We start from the raw sequence: 21,441 nt of genomic DNA, 5'->3' as shown, positions 1-21,441 counted from the left end.
GCTAATCTCTGGATTCTGGATGGTAGGTGAGCAGTTTAAAACACCACAACCTTCTCTTACATCAAAAGAGAAACCTATATTTTTACCCAGCCTTCCTCTGATATGAAGAGATGACAATTATTATTTGAAGGCACAATTATCTACCTATGAGTCTGATGGAAATGATTTCATCCATCTTCGTCCATGAAGCACTTTTCATTGAAATTACCCATATAGAGGCAGGAAATTTATACCAGATGTGTAGCTCCCTCTAGATGCGCATTCTGACCTTGTCACATTTGTGTCCTCAAAGACATTATTGACAAGAAAAATAAGCTCTCAACATCAAGATGTTGACGTTAGAGAATGTGGTATAAATGGAATTTCATATGTTCTCAATTAGAAATAATTTTTAATGGTGAAGGAGAAATTAAAAATATTGTCATTTTTAATTGAAATAGTAGACTCACCATGTTGTATTAGTTTCAGGCATATATCATGGTGATTCCGTGTGTATACATTACGCTCTCCAGGTACCTCTACAAGGGTAGCTATATTGCGAAAGCATGCAACGCTTTCTTACAGGATTGACGCTATTCTATGGGCTGTACCTTGGATCCCAATGGCTTATTCATTCCATAGCTGGAAGCCTGTATCTCTTTCTCAGAGGTGTCAACTTTTTTATTTACCCAAGTATTTCGGTGCTAAACACCATGACCTGTAGGTCAGCAGGTGTCAATTTGCAGTCTGTATTTCTGCGAATGCTGCTTAAAGCATTACACATGATATCACTAGGTCAATCAATTCGGTTTCATTCTGCACTCAGTAAAAAGGAGAAGGAAAAGGTTTCTTTGTGTCCCAAGCAAGCCCTTCGCTAAGACCCTTCCGGATCAGGAGAACAGGCTTCACTTGACCAGCTGCACTGTCAGTACTTCCAGCTGAGCAGCCATGGCCTTGAGCATTGCAGGAATTCGCACGGCGGCCGGCAGAGGGCGCGCACGCACCACGCCCAGGGAGGGGCCGGGCCGCTGCGTGGCCAGTGATGGCCCGAGAAGGCGCCCACTAGGCTTTTCTGATCCAGGGCGCCCCGGAGCTGGAAAGGCTTCCTTGCTTCTGAGGACCCAGTGCTTCTGAGTGTGGGCAAAGAGCCAGAGCTGCGTTTCCAGCAGGTTCCGCCCCCGGGCTTTGGGGAGACCTTGGAGGCTTCGCAGCCCCTTGGCGTCTCCTAGGTGATGGGGCTGAGTCCTGAGGCGGGGGAGGCAGGGCCTGGGCGGCTTCCCTGGAAGCGCGGGTGGTCGGTTGGCGGCACAGTCCCTCGCTTTTTCTGGGCTGTTCCGTGGTTTGTTCCTCATTTCCCCTGCCGGTATTTCCCTGGAGGATCCGTGGATTCAGGGGGTCCCGTAACGCCACGTCAGAGAGGCTGGGCTTGGTTTGTTCCAGGTTCAGGCTTGTTTTGGGGGAGAAATCCTGACACAAATTGGGAGGAACAGGAGCCGCATTCAGTTGGGAAGTGAAGCCGCCAAATGTTGACTCTCAGGACCTTCTAGAAGAATGGGCTGGGACCCAGCTCATTTTCATAATTTGAAACTATTAGCCAAGGTGCTTACAGTAAAGTCAAACAGATGTGTAGCTCCCTGGAAGTTGCATGCGACCTTGTCACATATGTGTCCATCAAAGATATTATTAGTGACGTTTCAGAGAAGCTCTCAACATCAAGATGGTGATGTTAGAGAATGTGGGATAAATGGAATTTCACAGAGTCTAAATTAGGCATGATTTTTTTTTAATTTTTAATGTTTACTTTTTTTCTTTTTTTGAGAGACCCCCAACTGGGGAGGGGGGAGAGAGAGGGAGATGCCAAATCTGAGGCAGGCTCCGGGCTGTCAGGCAGAGCCTGACATGGGGCTCAAACTCATGGACTGCAAGATCATGGCCTGAGTCGAGGTCGGACGCTTAACTGACTAAGCCACCCAGGCGCCCCAGGAATGATTTTTTAATGGCAAAGAAGGAGAAATTAAAAATAGTGTAAAGGATGTCGATTATTTATTGAAATATTGTTGACACATTTGTTGTATTAGTTTTAGGCATAAAGTGTAGTCATTCCATATGTCTATAAATTATGTTGTACTTAAACACAAGTGTAGCTATCATGTGAAAGCATGCAACATTATTATTACAGGATTGACTCTATTCTATTGGCTGTACCTTGTAGCCCTAGGACTTATTCATTCCATAGCTGGAAGCTGGTATCTCTCTCTCAAAGGTGTCAGTTCTTTATCTAACCTAAGTATTTTGGTGGTAAACACAATTAGCTCTTGTTCAGCATGTGTAAATAGGTGGGCTATTGTTCTGTGACCCTTGCTGCAAGCGTTACAAATGATGTCATTACATAAATAAATGTGGTTCCATTCTTCACTCACAAGAAAGGAGAAGGAAAAGATTTCTTAGTGTCCCAGGCCCTGTCACTAAGACCCCTCCCAATGTGGAGAACAGGCTTATTTGCCCAGAACACCTTCAGTCCCTCAGCTGAGGGCCATGGCCTTCAACATTGCAGGAATTCCCATGGTGGCCAGCAGAGGGCGTGCGAGCACCACAAACCCTGGGGGCGGGCTCCTCTCTATGCACGGTGATTGCCGGCAGAGGGCGCCCCATCGGCTTTTCTGACCCAGGGCACCTCAGAGCAGGAAGGGCTTCTGTTGCTCCCAGAGCTCTCAGGGCCTCTGCCACTGCCTCAGGACAGAGACCAGACCTGCGTTTGCAGCAGGTTCTGCCGCCCTCCCCAGGGGAGACCTTGGGAGCCTTGCAGCAACTTGGTGTCTCCTGAGTCGCCAGAGAGAAGCTGCCTTGTTGCACTGAGTGTTGAGGAGAGGGCCCTGGGTGGCTTCCCTGGGCACTGGTCAGTCTGTCAGCAGCACAGGCCCTTGCATTTTGTGGGCTGTTCCCGTGTTTCATTCCTCACTTCCCGGACAGTATTTGAACAAGACGTATTTTATTAAAGGACCTGGGATCGCGGGGTCTCACGACATCGCATCATGGATGCCGTGGATGGGTTGTTCCAGATTCAGGCTGGTTTCCAGGGAGAAATCCTGACAGAAATTCAGAAGACCGGGAGCTGCATTCAGTTAGGATGTGAATACATGAAATATTCGTCTCAGGACCTTCTAGAAGAATGAGCTGGGACCCACTTTCCGAGTCCTGCTGGAACCAAAGACCGAGGTAAGGGCACAAACTGTCCCCCACATCATACATGCTTTTAAAATTTTTCATGGTTATTTTTCCAACGTAGTGAAATGATTGAAAACTACAGAAAATCTGGTAGGTAGGTGTCATTAACCTTATGTAATAGTTTAGTTTAAATTCCAGGTGGTAAAAGTAGAGTGTAATATTAGTTTCAGGTGTACATATAGAGCAACACTTCCACACGTCACTGGGTGCTCATCCCAGGTGCACGTCTTAATCCCCATCACCTGTTTCATCCATTCCACGCCCCCCCATCCCACTGTGGAAACCCTCAGTTTGTTTCCTAGTTAAGAGTCTGTCACAGTCTCCTTCCCCCAATCCCCCCATCCCCGCCCCCTTTGTTTTGTTTCATTTCCATGTGTTAGTGAAATCATATGGTATTTGTCTTTGTCTGACAGGCTTATTTCACCCAGCATAACATTCTCTCGCTCCATCCACCTCATGGCAAATGACAAGATATCATGTTTTACAGCTAAATAATATTCCATTCCATATACTACATCTCAATTTCTTCATCAGTTGATGGAAACTTGGGCAGTTTCCTTAATTTGGCTGTTGTAGCAAATGCTGCTGTATCCCTTTGAAGTATTATTTTTGTATTCTCTGTGTAAATATCACATAGTGAAATTGCTGGATTGTAAGGTAGTTCTGTTTTCATTTTTTTGAGGAATCTCCATGATGTTTTGCAGAGTGGCTGCACCAGTTTGCATTCCTACCAACAGTGCAAGAGGTTTCCTCTTTCCCCACATCCTTTGCAACACATGTGGTTTCGTCATTCACTGATTTTAGTCATTCTGAAAGATGTGATGAGTTATCTCATTGTACTTTTGAATTGTATATCCCTGAAGATCAGTATTGTTGAGCATCTTTTCATGTGTCTCTTGGCTATCTGTATGTTATCTTTGGGAAAATACCTATTCGTGTCCTCTGCCCATTTTCAGTTGGATTTCTCATTTTTTGGGTGTGTATAACTTTATATATTTTGGACACTAACCCTTCATCAGATGTCGTTTGCAAATATGATCATGCTGTAGGTTGTGTTTTAGATTTGTTGATTATTTCCTTGGTGACAGAAGCTTTTAATTTTTATGAAGTCCCATTCTTTTTGCTTGTGTTTCCCTTACCTCAGGAGATAAATCAACAAAGGCGTGTGTACAGCCATTGTCAAAGAAGATACTGCCTGTGTTATCCTCTGGGATTTTTATGGTTTCGCGTTTCACACGTAGGTCTTTATCCATGTTGGATTTATTTTTGTGCATGTTGTAAGAAAGTGGTCTGTTGTTTTGTTTTGTTTTGCAAGATGCTGTCTAGTTTTCTAAAAACATATTTTGAGACTTTTATTTAAGTGAATTTATTTATGTTTGAGAGAGAGAGAGAGAGAGAGAGCATGCAGAAGAGGGACAGAGAGAAGTGGAGAGAGAGAATCCCATGCAGGCTCTACACTGTCAGTGCAGAGCCTGACACGCGTTCAAACTGGTGAATGCTGACATCATGACCTGAGCTGAATCCACAATTAGATGCTTCCGTGACTGAGCCACCCCTGTGTCCCAAGACTCTCTTTCGTTCATTGGATATTCTTTCCTGCTTTGTTGAGGATTAATTGACCATATAGATGTGAGTTCATCTCTGGGTTTCCATTCTATTGATCTATGTGTCTGTGTGTGTTTTCTTTTTCTTTCTTTCTTTCTTTCGTTCGTTCGTTTTTTTTTTTGTTTTTTTGTTTTTGTTTTTTTTTTTGTTTGTTTGTTTTGCCAGTACAGTGTTCTCATCACTACAGGTTTGTAATATAACCTAAAGTCTGGAATTGTGAGGTCTCCAGCTTTGCTTTTCTTCTTCAAGTTTGTTTTGGCTGTGTGGGGTCTTTTGTCGTTCCATACAAATTTGGGGATTACTTGTTCTAGTTCTGTGACAAATGTTTCATTAGGGTGATAGGGATTGTATTACATGTGTAGATTGTTTTGAGGAGTGTATACATTTAACAGTGTTTGTTCTTCTCATCCATGAACATGAAATGTATTCTCATTTCTTTGTGTCCTCTTCCATTTCTTTCATCAGTGTTTCATAGCCTTTAGAGTATAGGTCTTTCACCTCTTTGGTTGGGTTTATTCCTGGTATGTTGTGGTACTTGGTGCACCTGTCAATGGGATTGATTCCTTACTTTCTCTTTCTGTTCATCCATGATTCATCTATAGAAACGCAATGGATTTCTGTACATTGATTTCTGTATATTGTGACTTGTGAAACTCATGTATCACTTCCAGCAATTTTTATGGGGGTCTTTCATGTTTTTTATAGAGAGCATCATGTCAGTTACAAATAGCGAGTGTTCCACTTCTTCCTTGCTGATTTGGTGCCTTTTTTGCTTTTTGTTGTCTGATTGCTGTGGCTAGGATTTCCAATACTGTGTGGAGTAACAGTGGTGTGAGGGGTCATCCCTGCCTTGTTGCTGACCTTCGAGGAAAAGCTTTCAGTTTTTCCCCATTGAGGATGAGATTAGCTGTGGGATTTTCACAGGTGGGCTTTACTATGTGCAGGTAGGTTGAGTCTCAATCTACTTTGCTGAGGGTTTTTGTCATGAATGGATGTGACATTTTGTCAACTGCTTTTCCTGCATCTGTGGAAAGCATCATCTTGTTCTTATCCTTTCTACTATTACTGTGGTGCATCATGTTGATTGATCTGTGAATGTGGAACCACCCTTGCAGCCCAGGAGTATATCCTACTTGATTATGGTCAATGATTCTATTAATGTATTGCTGACTTTAGTTTGAATGTATTTTCATGAGAATTTCTGCATACATACTCATCAGGCTATTGGTCTGCAGTTTTATTTAAAACAAATTCTAAATATATTTTTAAATGTTTATTCATTTACTTAGAGTACATAAAAGTGAGGGAGGGCAGAGGGATGGGAGAGAGAGAATCCTGAGCATGCTCCACACTGTCAGCGCAGGGTCCAATGTGGGACTTGAACCCAGGAACTGCAAGATAATGACCTAATCTGAGGTTAAGAGTTGGACAGTCAACCAACCGAGTCACCCAGGGGCCCCTGCAGTTTTCTGCTTTAAGGGAGTCTTTATCTGGCTTTGGTATCAGGGTAATGATGGCCTGATGACATGAATTGGTAAGTTCTCCTTTTTTATTTTTTGTAATAATTCGAGAAGAATAGATATCACCCCTTCTTTAAATGTTTGGTAGAATTCATCAGTGAAGCCAGCTGGCCCTGAACTCTTCTTGTGTTGGGGGAGATATTTTTTTTATTACTGATTCAGTTTCTTTCTGGTTTCAGATTTTATGTATCTTCCTGTTTCAGGTTTGGTAGTTTATGTGTTTCGAGGAATTTATCCATATTTCTCAGAGTGTCCAATTTGTTGCCTATAGTTTTCCCTAATATTATCTTCTAACTGTATTTCTGTGTTGTGGACTGTTATCTCTCCTGTCTTATTTGTGGTTTTATTTATTTGAGTCCTTTCTCTCTTCTTTGTGAAAAGTCTGCCTAGGAGGTTTTCAAGTTGATTCCTGTTTTTAAAGAACCAGCCCCTGGTTTCACTGATTTGGTCTAGTGTTTTTCTAGTTTCTATTATCACTTCTTTCTGCCTTAATCTTTATTATTTCCTTCTTTCTGCCGTCTTTAGGCTTGCATTGTCCTTTTTCTCATTCCTTTGGTTGTTAAGTTTCGATTGTTTGAGATTTTTCTGGCTCTGTCAGGTAGGCTTGTATTGCTATATATACTTCCATCTTAGACTGCTTTTGCCTCATTCCAAAGGTTTTTACCAGTGCATCTTCATTTTCATTTTCATTTGTTTCAGTGTATTTTCTCATTGATTTCCTGGTTGACCCATTCGTTTCATAGCATGTTGTTTAACCACCCTTTATTTGTGGCCTTTATTCACTTTTTCCTTCTTTCTTTCTTTCTTTCTTTCTTTCTTTCTTTCTTTTGTGTGAATGACTTCAAGTTTCCTAGTTTTGTGGTCAGAAAAGATGCTTGGTCTGATCTCTGTCTTTGGGTACCTGTGGAGGCCTGATTTGGGACCTAGAATGTGATCGATTCTGGAGAATGTCCCATGTGCACTTGAAAAAAATGTGCATTCTGCCATTTTAGTATGGGGTGTTCTGAATATATCTGTTAAACCCATCTGGTCCAGTGTGTCATTCAAAGCCATTGTTTCCTTATTGATTTTCTGCTCAGAGGTTCTGTCTGTTGATGTGAGTGATATGTTAAAGTCCTCTACTCTCCTTGCATTATTACAAATGAGTTTCTTTACATTTGTTGTTAATTGTTTTATATATTCAGTGATTGTATGTTGGGTGCATAAAAATTTACAATCGTTGGATCTTCTTGTTTGGTTGTCCCCTTTATTATGAGACAGTGTCCATCTTCATCTCTTGTTACAGCTTTATTTTTTTAAATTTAAGCTTTAGTTGACGTACAGTGCATGATTGGTTTCGGGAGTAGAAATTAGTGATTCATCAGTTACATACAACGCCCAGTGCTCATCACAACAAGTGCCCTCCTTAAAACCCATCCCCCACCCATCTCCCTCCATCAACCCTCAGTTTTTGCTCTATCAGTAAGAGACTCATATGGTTTGTTACCACTCTTCTCTTTTACTGCCCTCTTCCCATGTTGTCATCTGTTTTGTTTCTTAAATTCCACACGAGTGAAATCACATTTTTGTCTTTCTCTGATTGACATATTTCATAGCACAATACATTCTGGCTCTATTCACATCATTGCAATTGGCAACATTTCATTCTTTTTGATGGCTGAGTAATATTCCATTTTATGTATGTCTGCATTATATATACGTGTGTATATACATATATATGTACGTATGTGTATACATATATACACACACACACACACCTACCCCACACCTCCTTTATACCTTCATCGGTTGATGGACATTTGGGCTTTCTCCATAGTTTGGCTATTGTTGGTAATGCTGGTATAAATATTTCGCTATTTCACTATTAGGTATTTACCCAATTTCACTATTAGGTATTTACCCAAAGGGTATGAAAATACAGCTTTGGTTTTAGAGTTTATTTTGCCTGATATAAGTATTGCTACTGGCTTTCTTTTGACATTATTGGCATGAAAAATATTTGTTCATTCCCTCCCTTTCAGTCTGCAGGTGAGTTTAGGTCCAAATAAGGCTTTGTAGGCATCATCTAGATAGGTCTTGTGTCGCGACCGGCGCGACAAACCCCGAGGTCAGGGTCCTGAGGGTAGGGGAATGCAAGAAAAAAAGAGAGAAGAGAAAGTTTGGGAACAGGAGGGTCCCCTGGGCTGATGGCCCAAGTGACGGCTTTATTGTTGCTGTACACAATCTTTTATAATATAAGGCTCTCGTGGATCAGGTCATTCTAAGAATAAACAGGTTTCACATGATCACTGCCAGCCAAGATATTTAGTTCTGTGTACCTTGTGAACTTTCTGAACGGGTCACAAGACCTTGTTGATAGATTGCTAGCAAAACACAGTTCCCATGTTTGTTTCTATCTGACTCGGGGTAGAAAAAGGGAGGTAGCATTACTGCTGACACCTGCAGACCACAGGCTTCAGGAATTAACTTTCTCAGCCTTGACCAGGCTTTCGTATGCCCTTGAAAGTGGGGGAATGGGAAGGGGAACCACCGGGTTGGCTAAGTCAACAGGGAACGTTGCTCGACCTGGTCTCAGCCTGGCGCCGGGGCCTGGCCTCCCACATGAATGGGAGGGGGAACCACCGGGTTGGCTTGAGTCAACAGGGAACATTGCTCGACCCGGTCTCAGCCTGGCACCGGGGCCCGGCCCCCCACAGTCTTGTTGTGTGTTTATTTGTTCACTTGCTTTTTTCCTTTTGTCTTTTCTAACACCCTACCCAATGTCTTTTGATTGGAGCATTTAGTCCATTTACATTCAGAGGAATTATTGATAGATCTATATTTAGTGCCATTTTATTAGTTGTTTTGCCATTGTTTCTTGATGTTTTCTCTGATCCTTTGTTGTCTGTATCACTTTTGGTCTTTCATTTCCACTGAAAGAGTCTGATTTAAATATTCTTTTCTTTTGACTGGTATTACATTTATTTATTTATTTTTAATATTTATTTATTTAGTTTTAAGTTCAAGCCCAAGTTAGTTATCGTATAGTGGAATACAGTTTCAGGAGTAGAATTTAGTGATCCATCAAGTACAAAAAATACCCAGTCCTCATCCCAAGTGCCCCCCCTCATGCCCATCACGCATTTAGCCCATTCCCCAATTCACTAACCCTCCAGGAACCCTGCGTTTGTTCTCTATATTTAAGAGTCTCTTATCGTTTGACTCCCTCTCTGTGTGTATCTTATATCTGCTTTCCTCTCACTATGTTTATCAGTTTTATTTCTTAAATTCCACAGACGACAGAAATCATATGATGTGTGTCTTTCTCTGACATATTATGCTTAGCATAATAGAGTCCGGTTCCATCCATGTTGTTGTGAATAGCAGTTTTCATTCTTTTTGATCGCCGAGTAATATTCCTTTATATCAATATACCACATCTTCTTCATCCATTCATCAGTCAATGGTCATTTGGGCTCTTTGCATGATTTAGCTAATTTTGATAACGCTTCTGTAAACATTGGAATGCATGTGCCACTCCGAGTCAGCGTTTGTGTATCCCTTGGATAAATACCTAGTAGTGCAATTGCTGGGTCATTGTGTAGTTCTATTTTTAGTTTTTGTGATAAATCTCCAAACTGTTGTCCAGAGTAGCTACACCAGTTTGCATTCCCACCAGCATTGCAAAAGGCTTCCCTTTCCCTGCATCCTTGCCAGCACGTGTCGTTTCCTGAGGTGTTAATTTTAGCCATTCTGATAGGTGTGAGGGGATATCTCCTTGTGGTTTTGATTTGTATTTCAGTGATGATGAGTGAGGTTGAGCAACTTTTCGTGTGTGACCAGTCTGGATGTCTTCTTTGTTAAAGTGTCTCTTCATGTCTTTTGCCCATGTCTTCATTGGATTATTTGTTTTTTGGGTGTTGAGTTTGATAATTCTTTATAGATTTTGGATATTAACCCCTTCTGTGACATGTCACTTGTAAATATCTCCTCCCATTCCATTCAGCTGCCTTTTAGATTTGCTGATTGTGTCCTCTGCTGTGCAGAAGCTTTTTATCTTGAGGTCCCAATAGTTCATTTTTGTTTTTGTTTCCCTTGCTTCTGGAGACACAACAAGCAAGAAGTTGCTGTGGCCAGGATCAAAGAGGTAGGTTGCCTGTTTTCTCGTCTAGGATTTGGATGGTTTCCTGTCTTACATTTAGATCTTTCATCCATTTTGAGGTTGTGTGTGTGTATGGTTTCAGAACGTGGTCCAGGTTCATTCTTCTCACTCTCCACTTTTCCCAGTACCATTTGCTGAAGAGACTCTTTTTGTCCATTGGATATTCTTCCCTGCTTTGTCAAAGATGAGTCGGCCATATGTTTGAGGGTCCACTTCTGGGTTCCCTGTTCTGTTCCATTGATCTATGTGTCTGTTTTTGTGCCCATACCATACTGTCTTGATGATTATAGCTTTGTAATACACGATAAAGTCCAGAATTGTGACGTCTCCCGCTTTGGTCTTCTTCTTCAAGATTACTTTGGCTATTCGGGGTCTTTTGTGGTTCCATACAAATTTTAGGATTGCTTGTTCTAGCTTCGAGAAGAATGCTGGTGCAATTTTGATTGGGATTGCATTGAATGTGTAGATACTTTGGGTAGTATTGACATTTTATCAATATTTGTTCTTCTAATCCATGAGCATGGAATGTTTTTCCATTTCTTTCCATTTTCTTTTTCTGTCTTCAATTTCTTTCATAGACGTTCTGTTGTTTTTTCTTTTAATTTTGTTAATGTTTATTTATTTTTGAGAGAGAGAGCAAGGGGGAGAGAGAGAGAGAGCGCGTCCATGAGCAGGGAATGGGCAGAGAGAAGAGGGAGACACAGAATCTGAAACAGGCTCCAGGCTCCAAGCTGCCAGCACAGAGCCCTATGTGGGGCTCGAACCCACAAACTGGGGAATCATGACCTGAGCTGAAGTCGGTGCTTAACCAACTGAGCCACCCAGGCACCCCTCTATTGTTTTCAGTGTACTGGTCTTTTACCTCTTTGGTTAGGTTGATCCCTAGGTATTTTATGGTTTTCAGTGCAATTGTACATGAGATCAATTCCTTGATTTGTCTTTCTGCTGCTTCATTATTGGCGTATAGAGATACAATCAAACTCTGTATATTGATTTTATATCATGAGGCTTTCCTGCATTCCTGTACGAGTCCTAACAATTTTTTGGTGGAGTCTTTGGGATTTTCTACGGAGAATATCATGTCTGCGAAGAGGGAAAGTTTGACTCCTCCTTGCCAGTTTGGACACCTTTATTTATTTTTGTTGTGTGATTGCTGAGGCTAGGACTTCCAACAGTATGTCGAATAACAGTGGCCAGAGTGGACATCCCTGTCATGTTCCTAACCTTAGGAGAAAAACTCTCAGTTTTTCCCCATTGAAGGTGATATTGGTTGTGGGACTTGCGTATCTGGACATTATGATGTTGAGGCACGATCCTTCTATCCCTCCTTTCATGAGGGATTTTTGTTTCCCCATCAAGAGAGGATTCTGGATTTTGTCAAATGCTTTTTCTCCATCTGTTGAGAGGATCATGTGATTCTTATCCTTTCTTTTATCAATGTGATGTACCCATCAGTTGATTAGCAGACATTGAATCCGTTGTGCATCCCAGGAATAAATCCCACCTCATTGTGGGGATTAATTCTTTTTATGTATTGTTGGATCCAGTATGCTAATTTTTGTTGAGAATTTTTGCATCCAGGTTCATCAGGGAAATTGGTCTGTAGTTTTCCTTTTTAGTGGGTTCTGTGTGCAGTTTGGACTCAAGGCCATGCTGGCCTCATAGAATGAGTTTGGAAGTGTTCCTTCCATTTCTCTGGCCATAAGCTTATCTTGTTCCTTCATTTGGGATGCATTCCTCTTGTCTTGGCATTTTGGCTGAGTATTTGCCTTCTCTGTGTTCCAAAAGCTCCTTATGTTACCTGCCTGTGAGATGAATGGCTTTATGAAGAGGATGTCATCTAGTGTCCAGGGCCGGGCACATCAGGGAGTGTCTGTGTTGTGTGTTGCATGCACTGTTTTGTGTTCTGGCTGCACTATCCTTCAGGCCAGTTGTATGGGCAATGTATGGTCCTTGGCCAGAATGTGGTGACTTTTATCTAGGTCTGCTCTGATCTGCTTGTTAAATGAGACTTGGAACGACTGCCACGAGAAGTGAAGCCCTGCACAACTGTCTGGTCAAGAGAGGTGGTGTGGTCAGGGGCTTCTGCTGGTCTTCAGCTCCACTGGGACTGAGGCAAGCTTGACCTAGAAGGCCAGTCTCACCAGAGCACAGGAAGGTGGGGCTTGGTGTAAGCAGGTTAGGCAGTCAGTGTGGGAATTGCCTTGTTTCCAGTAGGTGGCTCTATGTTTATGCTGGGGGGCAGAGGAGGGAAATGGCGCCACCCAGCTCCTCTGTCCCAGCTCCTTTGTCCCCTCTTTGTGACCACTGTGAAAAGAGAAAGGCTCTTTTCCTAGAGGATTTATGGAGTGAATACTAAATTAATAAAATAGCATACTCCCCATAGGAAGACATCTAAGTCCACGGTCACCCTCCACCCTTCATCGCCCTCCGCCACAAAGGCTGCTTATTGTGTTGTGAAGAACTACAGAATGAGAAGGAATGACAGTCCCAGTTTCCACCCATGGAATCATAGCCCTTGTGGCTCAAAGCTCTGCCTCTAAGCCCCGCCTGTGCCCGATCTGCTGCTCTCCTGACAGTAGGGTCTCCTCCTCTCTGGAAGTGCTATCCAGTGGCACAGAGACACATGGGGCGATAGGGATCCTGAGGTCCTGGAGAGAATCTGGAAAGAAAGCATGTTCTTAGAGAAACACTTTGCCTATACATGTTAATTGGGCTCAGCTAATTTATTTTAATTCAGAGGTGCTTCTCAGCTTAAGTAGAGTAAAATTTGCAGGGGACTTGTATCCTCTAAAAAAATGAGCTAAAATTCTAATTAACAAAATTAACACAAATGCACTTTGATTTCTGGTGTAAATTTCCGTGTTTTACCCGTACCTGTGACACAGGACACAAGAGAACCTGCTCATGTGAACCCAAGTGAAGGCCATGGTGGGGACTTGCCACACAGGTAATTTTGGAATTTTTTCTTTTCACAACTTAACTTTCAGTGCATGTTTTCTACAACAAGTATGTCACCTCTTACAGTTCAGAATGTTCATACCCAGGGCACACCTGAAGGGATTCTGGACAGCATGTTTACCACAAAAAGATCGAATGCTGATGGATATGAAAGTTATGCTGTCTAAGACCACTCTAAATGACACATACAAAAATATAAGTTGCAGTGAAGGCAGTTCGCATTTTCAAATTGTAGAGATATCCACAGATTTTCTGAACACATTAAAACCCTTGACAGAAACAGGAGAGGAAGAAACAGCAAGAGCAGTGAAGCCACATTGAGGAGATCCAGAAAGAATGAGGCAAGCCAGGAGACTTCCAAGTGGAGTGTGGGATCATCCACCTTGGCTTATTTCCAGGAACACACTGGAAAAGCCCTAAGGTCCTCACCCCTAAGCACACTTAACTTGTAAACTTAGCACAAAGAGATGCCAGGTGGACAGTAGAGAAGCCCATAGACTATTCGGTAAAGGTTGTGCATTTGGAAAATAAAAACACAAGCAGACATATCATACGACCCAGAAACCAGAGACATTGGCAGGAGAGTGTGCTGTACAGAAAGATGTGGGTGTCAGGAGAGACTTAGAACTGAAAATGGCCAGAGCATTTCCCTCGTACTTCTTGCACTTTTGGTAGAGTCAGTATTGGTATCACGATCACGGGAGTGACACCAGCTTCTGGATCTGCCAAAGGCCCTGGATGGGATGGACATTTATTCTGATTTGAGTAGACTGTTGGGGGATTCAAAACAAAACAAAACAAAACAAAAAAACCCTCCCCACATTCCTCAAACAACTTAAACTCTTTGCTCCAGTCAGATCACAAATCACATGCAGAGGGTGTACCTCATCCCTCAGGTAATCCCCAAGAAGTGGAAGACCCATCCTGTAAACCCTGACAAAGACCTGTAAAAGCCTTGATTCAGATGTTTTCATCACTCATCAAACAATGATGGATGGCTGGGGCTCGAGTAGATGGATATACATGAGGCTGTGCCTCATGCCTCACAGAGCCCAGCACACGGGCAGGGCATTTCTGCTGAACCGCTATGTCTGCTTTTCTGCATACAGCCCCATTCCTTCTCCACGAGAGACACCTGTACCAACACAGAGTGGAGGAAATGACAGAAAGATATGTCGATCATGAAACACGAGGAATGTGGTAATGGCGGCAGACACATTCCTCTTGCATCATAATGGTCTGTGGTACCACCTCTGCACCTTGGCCAAAGACCTAACACCAACAAAAATGAGTGTGCTTTACAAGTCAATTCATACCGCTCAGATCATCTTACCAAGTGTTGCTGGTGGAGGGGTCGGGGTCGCCGAATCTGCAGAATCTTGTCTGCAGAATCTTCCAGTTAATGGAGGAGGTCCCCATGGATCCACACTGTCCTGCAGAACAGAAGTGACAGCTATGTGCATATGCCAGACAAGAGAACCAATACCAAAAGCAGCTGTAACCCAGAGGAGAATGTGTCAGCACCTGCCACCTTCTCTGCCACCAGGATCCAAGAGAGTAGCATCAGTACCTGAAAACTCTGTCCCTGCCACTGGATACCACCTGTAGCTTGGGGTAGTAGATGCAAGAGGTGGAACTGCTGTCACCACACATCACTGCCCATGTCTGCGGAAGTAAAATGGCAAGGGTCCTGTCCTAGAGGGTTAACAGAAGTAATTACATAGTAATGAAGTAGCATTCTCCAGACAGGCAGGCATCTATGTCCCAGTTCACCCTGCATCCCTCCTCTGCAGTGACTCCTGATGCTCTGTTTTTGGTATATTAAGAACACAACAAATTGAGTGCAGATAAATGGCTCATATTCTGCTCGTGGAATCACAGCCTCTCCTGGCGAAAAGTTCTGCAGCCAGACCCTCGCTTTGTCTCCTCTGCTCCTCTCCCTGAAAAGAGTCTTCCCTCTTGAAGTGTTGCCAAAGGCCTCTGAGACCTCTGGGGAGTGGAGGATGCCTGGGATCTTGCAGGGGAATGAGAGTCTTCTGTGAGGAACAAGTGACTGTGGTGAATGTCTCCAAAGCTCAGATGTGTTCATCTTAATTCATAGGGAATTTTGTTTTTAAGCATACTACAGGACACAGAGTAATTAAGTCCTACAGAAAACAAGAGGTCAAAATTCACATGACAGAATTAATTCAAGTGTGCTTTGATTTCTGGTATAAAACTCCTGGGATGTGTCACGAGACTGTATCAGCTCTAACAGGGACTGGGGACACAACCAGAAACTGCTCATATGAACACAATTGAAGGACACAATGTTCAGATTATTTTTACCTAAGGTATAGCTGGAAGGATTCCAGACAACTCATTTACCAACAAAGACGGGAAGGTGATGAGTGATGATAATGACTTTGTCTAAGACCACTCTAACTTGCACAGGGCACAGGGACGCCTGGGTGGCTCAGTCGGTTGATTGACCGACTTCAGCTCAGGTCATGATCTCACGGTTTGTGAGTTCAAGCCCCGTGTCGGGCTCTGTGGTGATAGGTTAGAGCCTGGAGCCTGCTTCTGATTCTGTGTCTCCCAATCTCTCTGCACCTTGCCCACTCGTGCTCTGTCTCTCTCTGTCTCAGACATAAATAAACATTAAAAAAAGTTTTAAATTGCACAGGGCACAAAATAAAAAGTTGGAGTAGTGGTGGGGTTTTGCATTTTTCAATTTTAAACAATATGGTAGACTTTCTAGCAGGTTAATCTCCTAGCCAGAGTCAAGAAAGGAAGACACAGCAGCCACACTGTTCCCACAGAGTTGAGGTCTGGAAGGGGTGACCCAGGCCAGGCGACGTCTGTTTGGAATATGGGGTCATCCTCCTCTCGTTATTTCCAGAAACACATGGTAAAGTCTTAAGGTACTCAGCCTCTAAGCCCTTTGGGCTTCTAAACTTACCACAAAAAGATGACAGGCTGAAGCTTGTAGAGAAGCTTGTAGGCTCCTAGGTTAAGAGTGTGCATTTGGAACACAAATAACAAGCAGGCATATCACACAACACACAAAATGAGACTAGGCCAGGGGAGCGTGCTGTAGAGACAGATGAGGGTTTCCCGAAAGTGTTACGACTGAGAATGGTCCCAGGATTTACCTTGTCCTTGTCTGCATTCTTTGTACAGTCAGAGCGGCTGTAACTCACAGAGGTTGCATCAGTTTCTGGATCTGCTAAGGACCCCAGAAGGGATAGAGGTTTATTCTATTTTAGTGAACCGTGTGAAATTAAAAGAAGCCCTCACCTCATTCCTCCAATATCTTAAACTGTTCCCTACACAGGTCCTTGGCCAGAGGCAGAGGGTATCCCACATGCCTCAGGTAACCCCCAAGGATAAGGGGGACAATCCTATCACCTTGATAAAGACCTCACCGTGCCCTAGTTCATGTTTTTCGCAATTAATCAAATAACTGTGGACAGGTCAGGCTCAACTAGCAATCTCGAAGTCATCACTTAAACAGAGCTTTCTCAGTATACATTATGGGAAATCACCATTTCATTACAGATTCAGAATAAAAATGAGGATGCCTGGGTGGCTCAGTCAGTTAATCATCTGACTCTTGATTTTGGCTCAGGTCATGAATCACAGCTTGTGAGTTCAAGCCCTGCATCAGGCTCCACCCTGACAGTGTTGGGATTCTCTCTCCCCACCTCTCTCTGGTCCTCCCAGATGCGCGCGTGCACACACACACACACACACTCTCTCTCTCTCTCTCTCTCTCTCTCTTTCTCTGTCTCTGTCTCTGTCTCTGTCTCTGTCTCTTTCTCTGTCTCTCAAAATAAATGAGCTTAAAAAAAGGGTAAATGGAGAATACTGATTGGGGTATATCATCAGGGAATGCTTAACCTGGGTATGTTTCTTCAGGCTCCAGGTGGATTGTTCAGTCTTTTTGCTTATCTATAAGCTGCCTTCTACATGGAAAGTTATTATATAACTATACCTGAATGGAAATGTACTTACACTAATATACAAACGAGAAAAGGAATACGATGGGTATTTAGCAGTGAAGCCACAGACTTGCCCTGATAACATCAGAGGACGAAGCTATATGGAGCCTGAATTATGAACGCAGGGCTATGGTTCAAGGAAAAATAAAATAAAAATGACAACATTAAAAATAGTAATGAAATGAACTCCTGAAATAAAATTAAAATCAAGTCTTCACATTGTGTCAAGGTGGGAAGAAAGCTAAGGCCCATGTCCCGTCATCCCCTCCAGGATCCTCTCTTTAGCTAGGGGATGCTGGAGGAGGTGGGAGGGTCCACAGTCAGGGGAGGGGCCTGAGCTCCACCAGTCACAGGGACAGGTGCTCCGCTGCCTGGGGCACCAGAGGAGAATGCCCTCCTGTCACCCCTTCAGACCACCTGCTGTCCTTAGGTAGTAATTGTGGTTCTGTCCAGGACACACGATGATCACCCACAGAAAAAGGCTTTGCCGCAGAAATTAGGCTGCTGCACATCACCACGTGCCCCTTACCTCTCCTCGCAGGGTTCTGCGTCTCTGGACTTCCAGGCATTGGTCTCTGCCTCCTGTATCCCTCAAGCAGCCTCTTTCCTTCCATCCCATCCAGTCTTGGATACAGAAAAAGAATGGACTTCTGTAAGAGTTGCAATGCCACGTCCTCTGACTAGACACTAAACAGCACAGCTGTCATCCCTCAAAACACCCATAAAAACTCATGTCACGTTCCCTGCCACACCTGTGTTTCAAGCGGGCGACCTCCCGGCTCTGCTCTGCCATTTCCCTCTCCCAGATCCGAGGCTTGATCTGGGAGAGAAAAACACATCCACCTTCAGTCGTGCCAGACTGTGCACCAAAGAGGGAAGGGAGGAGAAAGGAAACACTTACCCAGTTGTCCTGAGCATTATTCTCATGAACTGCGACCTGAAAAAGCAACAATGAAAAGTCCGTGTTTAGGAATTCCAAGGACCACTACACTCACCCAAATGAGGTACTAAGGGTTCAATATGTCAGGCAGAGCTCGGGGTCCCTGGTATCTGAAGGTGAGTTCTGTCTGCTGCAGCTGTTCTTGTCTTTGTCCATTTTGTTGCCTGTGAGTTATAGTTGCTTTTGTCAGATAAGGCCCAATATTGGGTATGATTTTCAATAATCTGCCCATGTTGTCATCATCCTCCTATCTGTCCCCTAATACAATTTTACACATGAAACCCTTTCCACATGATTGTAAATGTACAATAGGATCAGAACTATTATTCCATCCTTTCCCAACTCATTCCATGACCGTAGGGTTCAGAGTTCACATAATTCCTTCCCACTGTCAATTGTGCCCTAATTCATCATGTGACAAGTGTCTTTCATCATAAAGCTCTTTCCTCCTTTCACTTAGATCTTCACCACGTTTCCTAGGGTTGCAAAGACCAGGGCCATGAAATGGCACTATCATGTTGATGGTATGATTCATTCTAAGACAGGCTGTTTCCTACAGATTATGATACTTGACACCACCCCCCAGGAACGTTGGCACGGATGAAGTTTCCACACAGTCTGGCCATTGCTTGAAATCTGGAAATGTTGATGAAGTTAATTGTTTTGTTCTTTCTAAATCTTACCTTTTTATCTGTTAATACTCTATGCATATGTCCTCTGAATTTTTGTTTACATTACTATGTTGAGTCTAAACATAGACTTTTAACCTTGTAAAAAGGTTAAAAACGAAAAGATGAAGAGAGGTTTCATGAGCTGCTGGTAATTAGTAGCTGAACTCACTTGTACTTGTTTATTTCTTTCATAGCTATTTTCACATTTTCCCTGCAGCTGCCAGCTGATTCTTCTTTGCCGCCAGTTCATACTGTGTCATTTTCAGCTTCCTAAGATGGGAAAGACATATACACAGTCCAGGAGCCAAGGTCCACAAAGTCTGCCTTTTTACCTCCCAGCACTCTTGAAGGCCTAGATGCAAATATCCCTTCCCCCACCTTGCCCATAAATGCACAGACTGACAACACAGTCAGAGATATGAACTGAACACCCCATTTAAGTTAAAGGAAATTCAACCTCTGTCTGCTGCCATGTCTCTGCTCTCAGACCTGTTTCCTCTCCTTCATCATAAAGTCATCAAATAACATTGCACTTTGTGCCTTCCCAGAGCTGGACTTTGGTTTGAGATGGTGAAGGCGCATTTCAGTTCAGTGTCAAAAACCTTGTGTGACCACCCATACCCATTAGGATGAAGCAAGGGATCATCACTAGTCTCACACCTCCGTGCGGAGCCCTGATTCTCAGTCCAGAAGTTGTACCCTGACACAGACAATCACCCTGAAAGACGACCTTCCAGGATATGGCTTCCCCACCATTGCAGCTCACTCCCAGACATCTCTAGCATCAGGAGTACAACCCCTGCGTCCACCTTCACATATCCTGGTGGAGGAAAAGGCCAATCTTAGAGCAACAACATCACCTGAGGTAGAACCTGATATGAACTGTCACACAGTCTGGGTTTATCTCCAGGAAACAGATTTCAGATGGAAAACTATCAACTTCATGGAGCCAATCTACTTGAACAAGACTCAGTTCATTGACAGTGAAGGCAGCAAAGGGAAATGCTTAGAAAGGCTGGTTTCTGTGTTGCCCTCAGACTATTTTGTTCATGGTGTTGCTTTAAAGGGTTTCAACTTGGCACTGGGTGTATTCAAGAGTCACATGCAAAATTGAAAGACTCCTAGAAACTGACACAAAACCTCTAGACCGAGAAAGGCACATGCATTGCCTTCCGGCATCTCAGGCAGTCCTTCAACAAATGCTTTCTGGAGTGGCTGGAATGTAGTGGTTCTGTTGTAAGGGATTGAAAATAGAAAGGTGGCCAGGGTGCTGTACGTGCTCCCCAAAAGAGCTTAGAAATGATAAAAACAAGATGCCAGTGAGACAGAGCAGGCTCCACCCCAGGTGTGGGAAGGACTAACAGAAGCTGAGTCTCCAGGGAAGAGAAGGAAGTATTTCCTTTTCAATGTGAATGAGGGACTCTAAAGGCCCGATCTCCTCGTGAGAACAAAAGCAAATACTGTACAAAGGAGGAAACATGTGAGCGAATGCACCAAATTTCTAATGACCCCATGAAGACACATGTGACCAAGATGGAGAAGAAGGAAGCCCAGGACAAAGCCAGCCTGGCAGTGGGAACCAATCTCCCCAGGACTCATCAATGAACTTGGGGACAGACAACTGAACTGCAAAATAGCTGAACAACTTTATGGGCACAGACTTAGAAGGAAACGTGTTTAGTTCAGAGGCGGCCAGCAAAGATGAGCCCTAGTGAAGCTGCGGGCTTTGGTCAAGACTCAGAGGAGTTGCACTTAAAAAATCGGGGGACAGGAAATAGCTTCCTTAGGGATTGGCCTGCTGTGAACAATCTCACTAGCAGAACTGATGCAGGGATCCAGTACTACTGGCGCCCCTACCCACTTTCCAGAAATAAATTTCTGTGGTTTCTGCAGCAAGATCATTGATTTTTTCCCTACACATTCTTGACCCATGTGTGGTCCTGAACAAAAATGACCTAATTCGTGGATGAAAGGACAACGTGATGGGACTGAAACCCATGCGCCAATGTAAATGGATCCCAAGCAGATCCAGACATCACTGTTATTATTGCTGATACCTTCCCTCTTCCACCCCAAATACATGACACAATGTGTGACAAGCACTTAGGACAGAAAGGAAAAGGTGGGTGACAGAAAGCAAGGTAAGAAGGACAGGCACAATTCTGAATGCATTTGGCAAAAAATTCGCAAAGAATTTTAATTATCTCTACTGGCCGTCACATTCATTCATACAACAGTACTTGTGATAGTTCTCACATGAACATTTTACTCTTCTATAGCCACTTTTCTTTCTTCATAGAATTCTTCAAGGATGCCTGCTTTGTCCTTCAGCTGTTTGACTTTTGCTTCTTTGGTTGCTTTCACAGACCTCAATGCATTACACTTGTCTTCCAGGGCCTTTTTATTTTCTGTACAA

General features: G+C 43.3%; 1 long non-coding RNA gene across 2 annotated transcripts; it reads left to right on the top strand.

Annotated features, from left to right (window-relative positions):
- Positions 1-1,162: 1,162 nt before the first annotated feature.
- Positions 1,163-20,794, top strand: LOC122213400. 2 transcript variants are annotated; one of them, XR_006199494.1, is made up of 4 exons: positions 1,163-1,208; positions 2,978-3,195; positions 13,359-13,420; positions 19,243-20,794. It is a non-coding gene; the product is annotated as an uncharacterized LOC122213400 (long non-coding RNA). The 2 variants fall into 2 exon arrangements; XR_006199493.1 differs by having other exon boundaries at positions 19,220-20,794.
- The last annotated feature ends 647 nt before the right edge of the window (positions 20,795-21,441 follow it).

Source organism: Panthera leo, chromosome A2, assembly GCF_018350215.1.
Source record: "Panthera leo isolate Ple1 chromosome A2, P.leo_Ple1_pat1.1, whole genome shotgun sequence".
In the NCBI taxonomy this organism is placed as follows: domain Eukaryota; kingdom Metazoa; phylum Chordata; class Mammalia; order Carnivora; family Felidae; genus Panthera; species Panthera leo.
The sequence above is the reverse complement of the archived record's forward strand: the minus strand, read 5'-3'. Positions and strand labels throughout refer to the sequence as shown.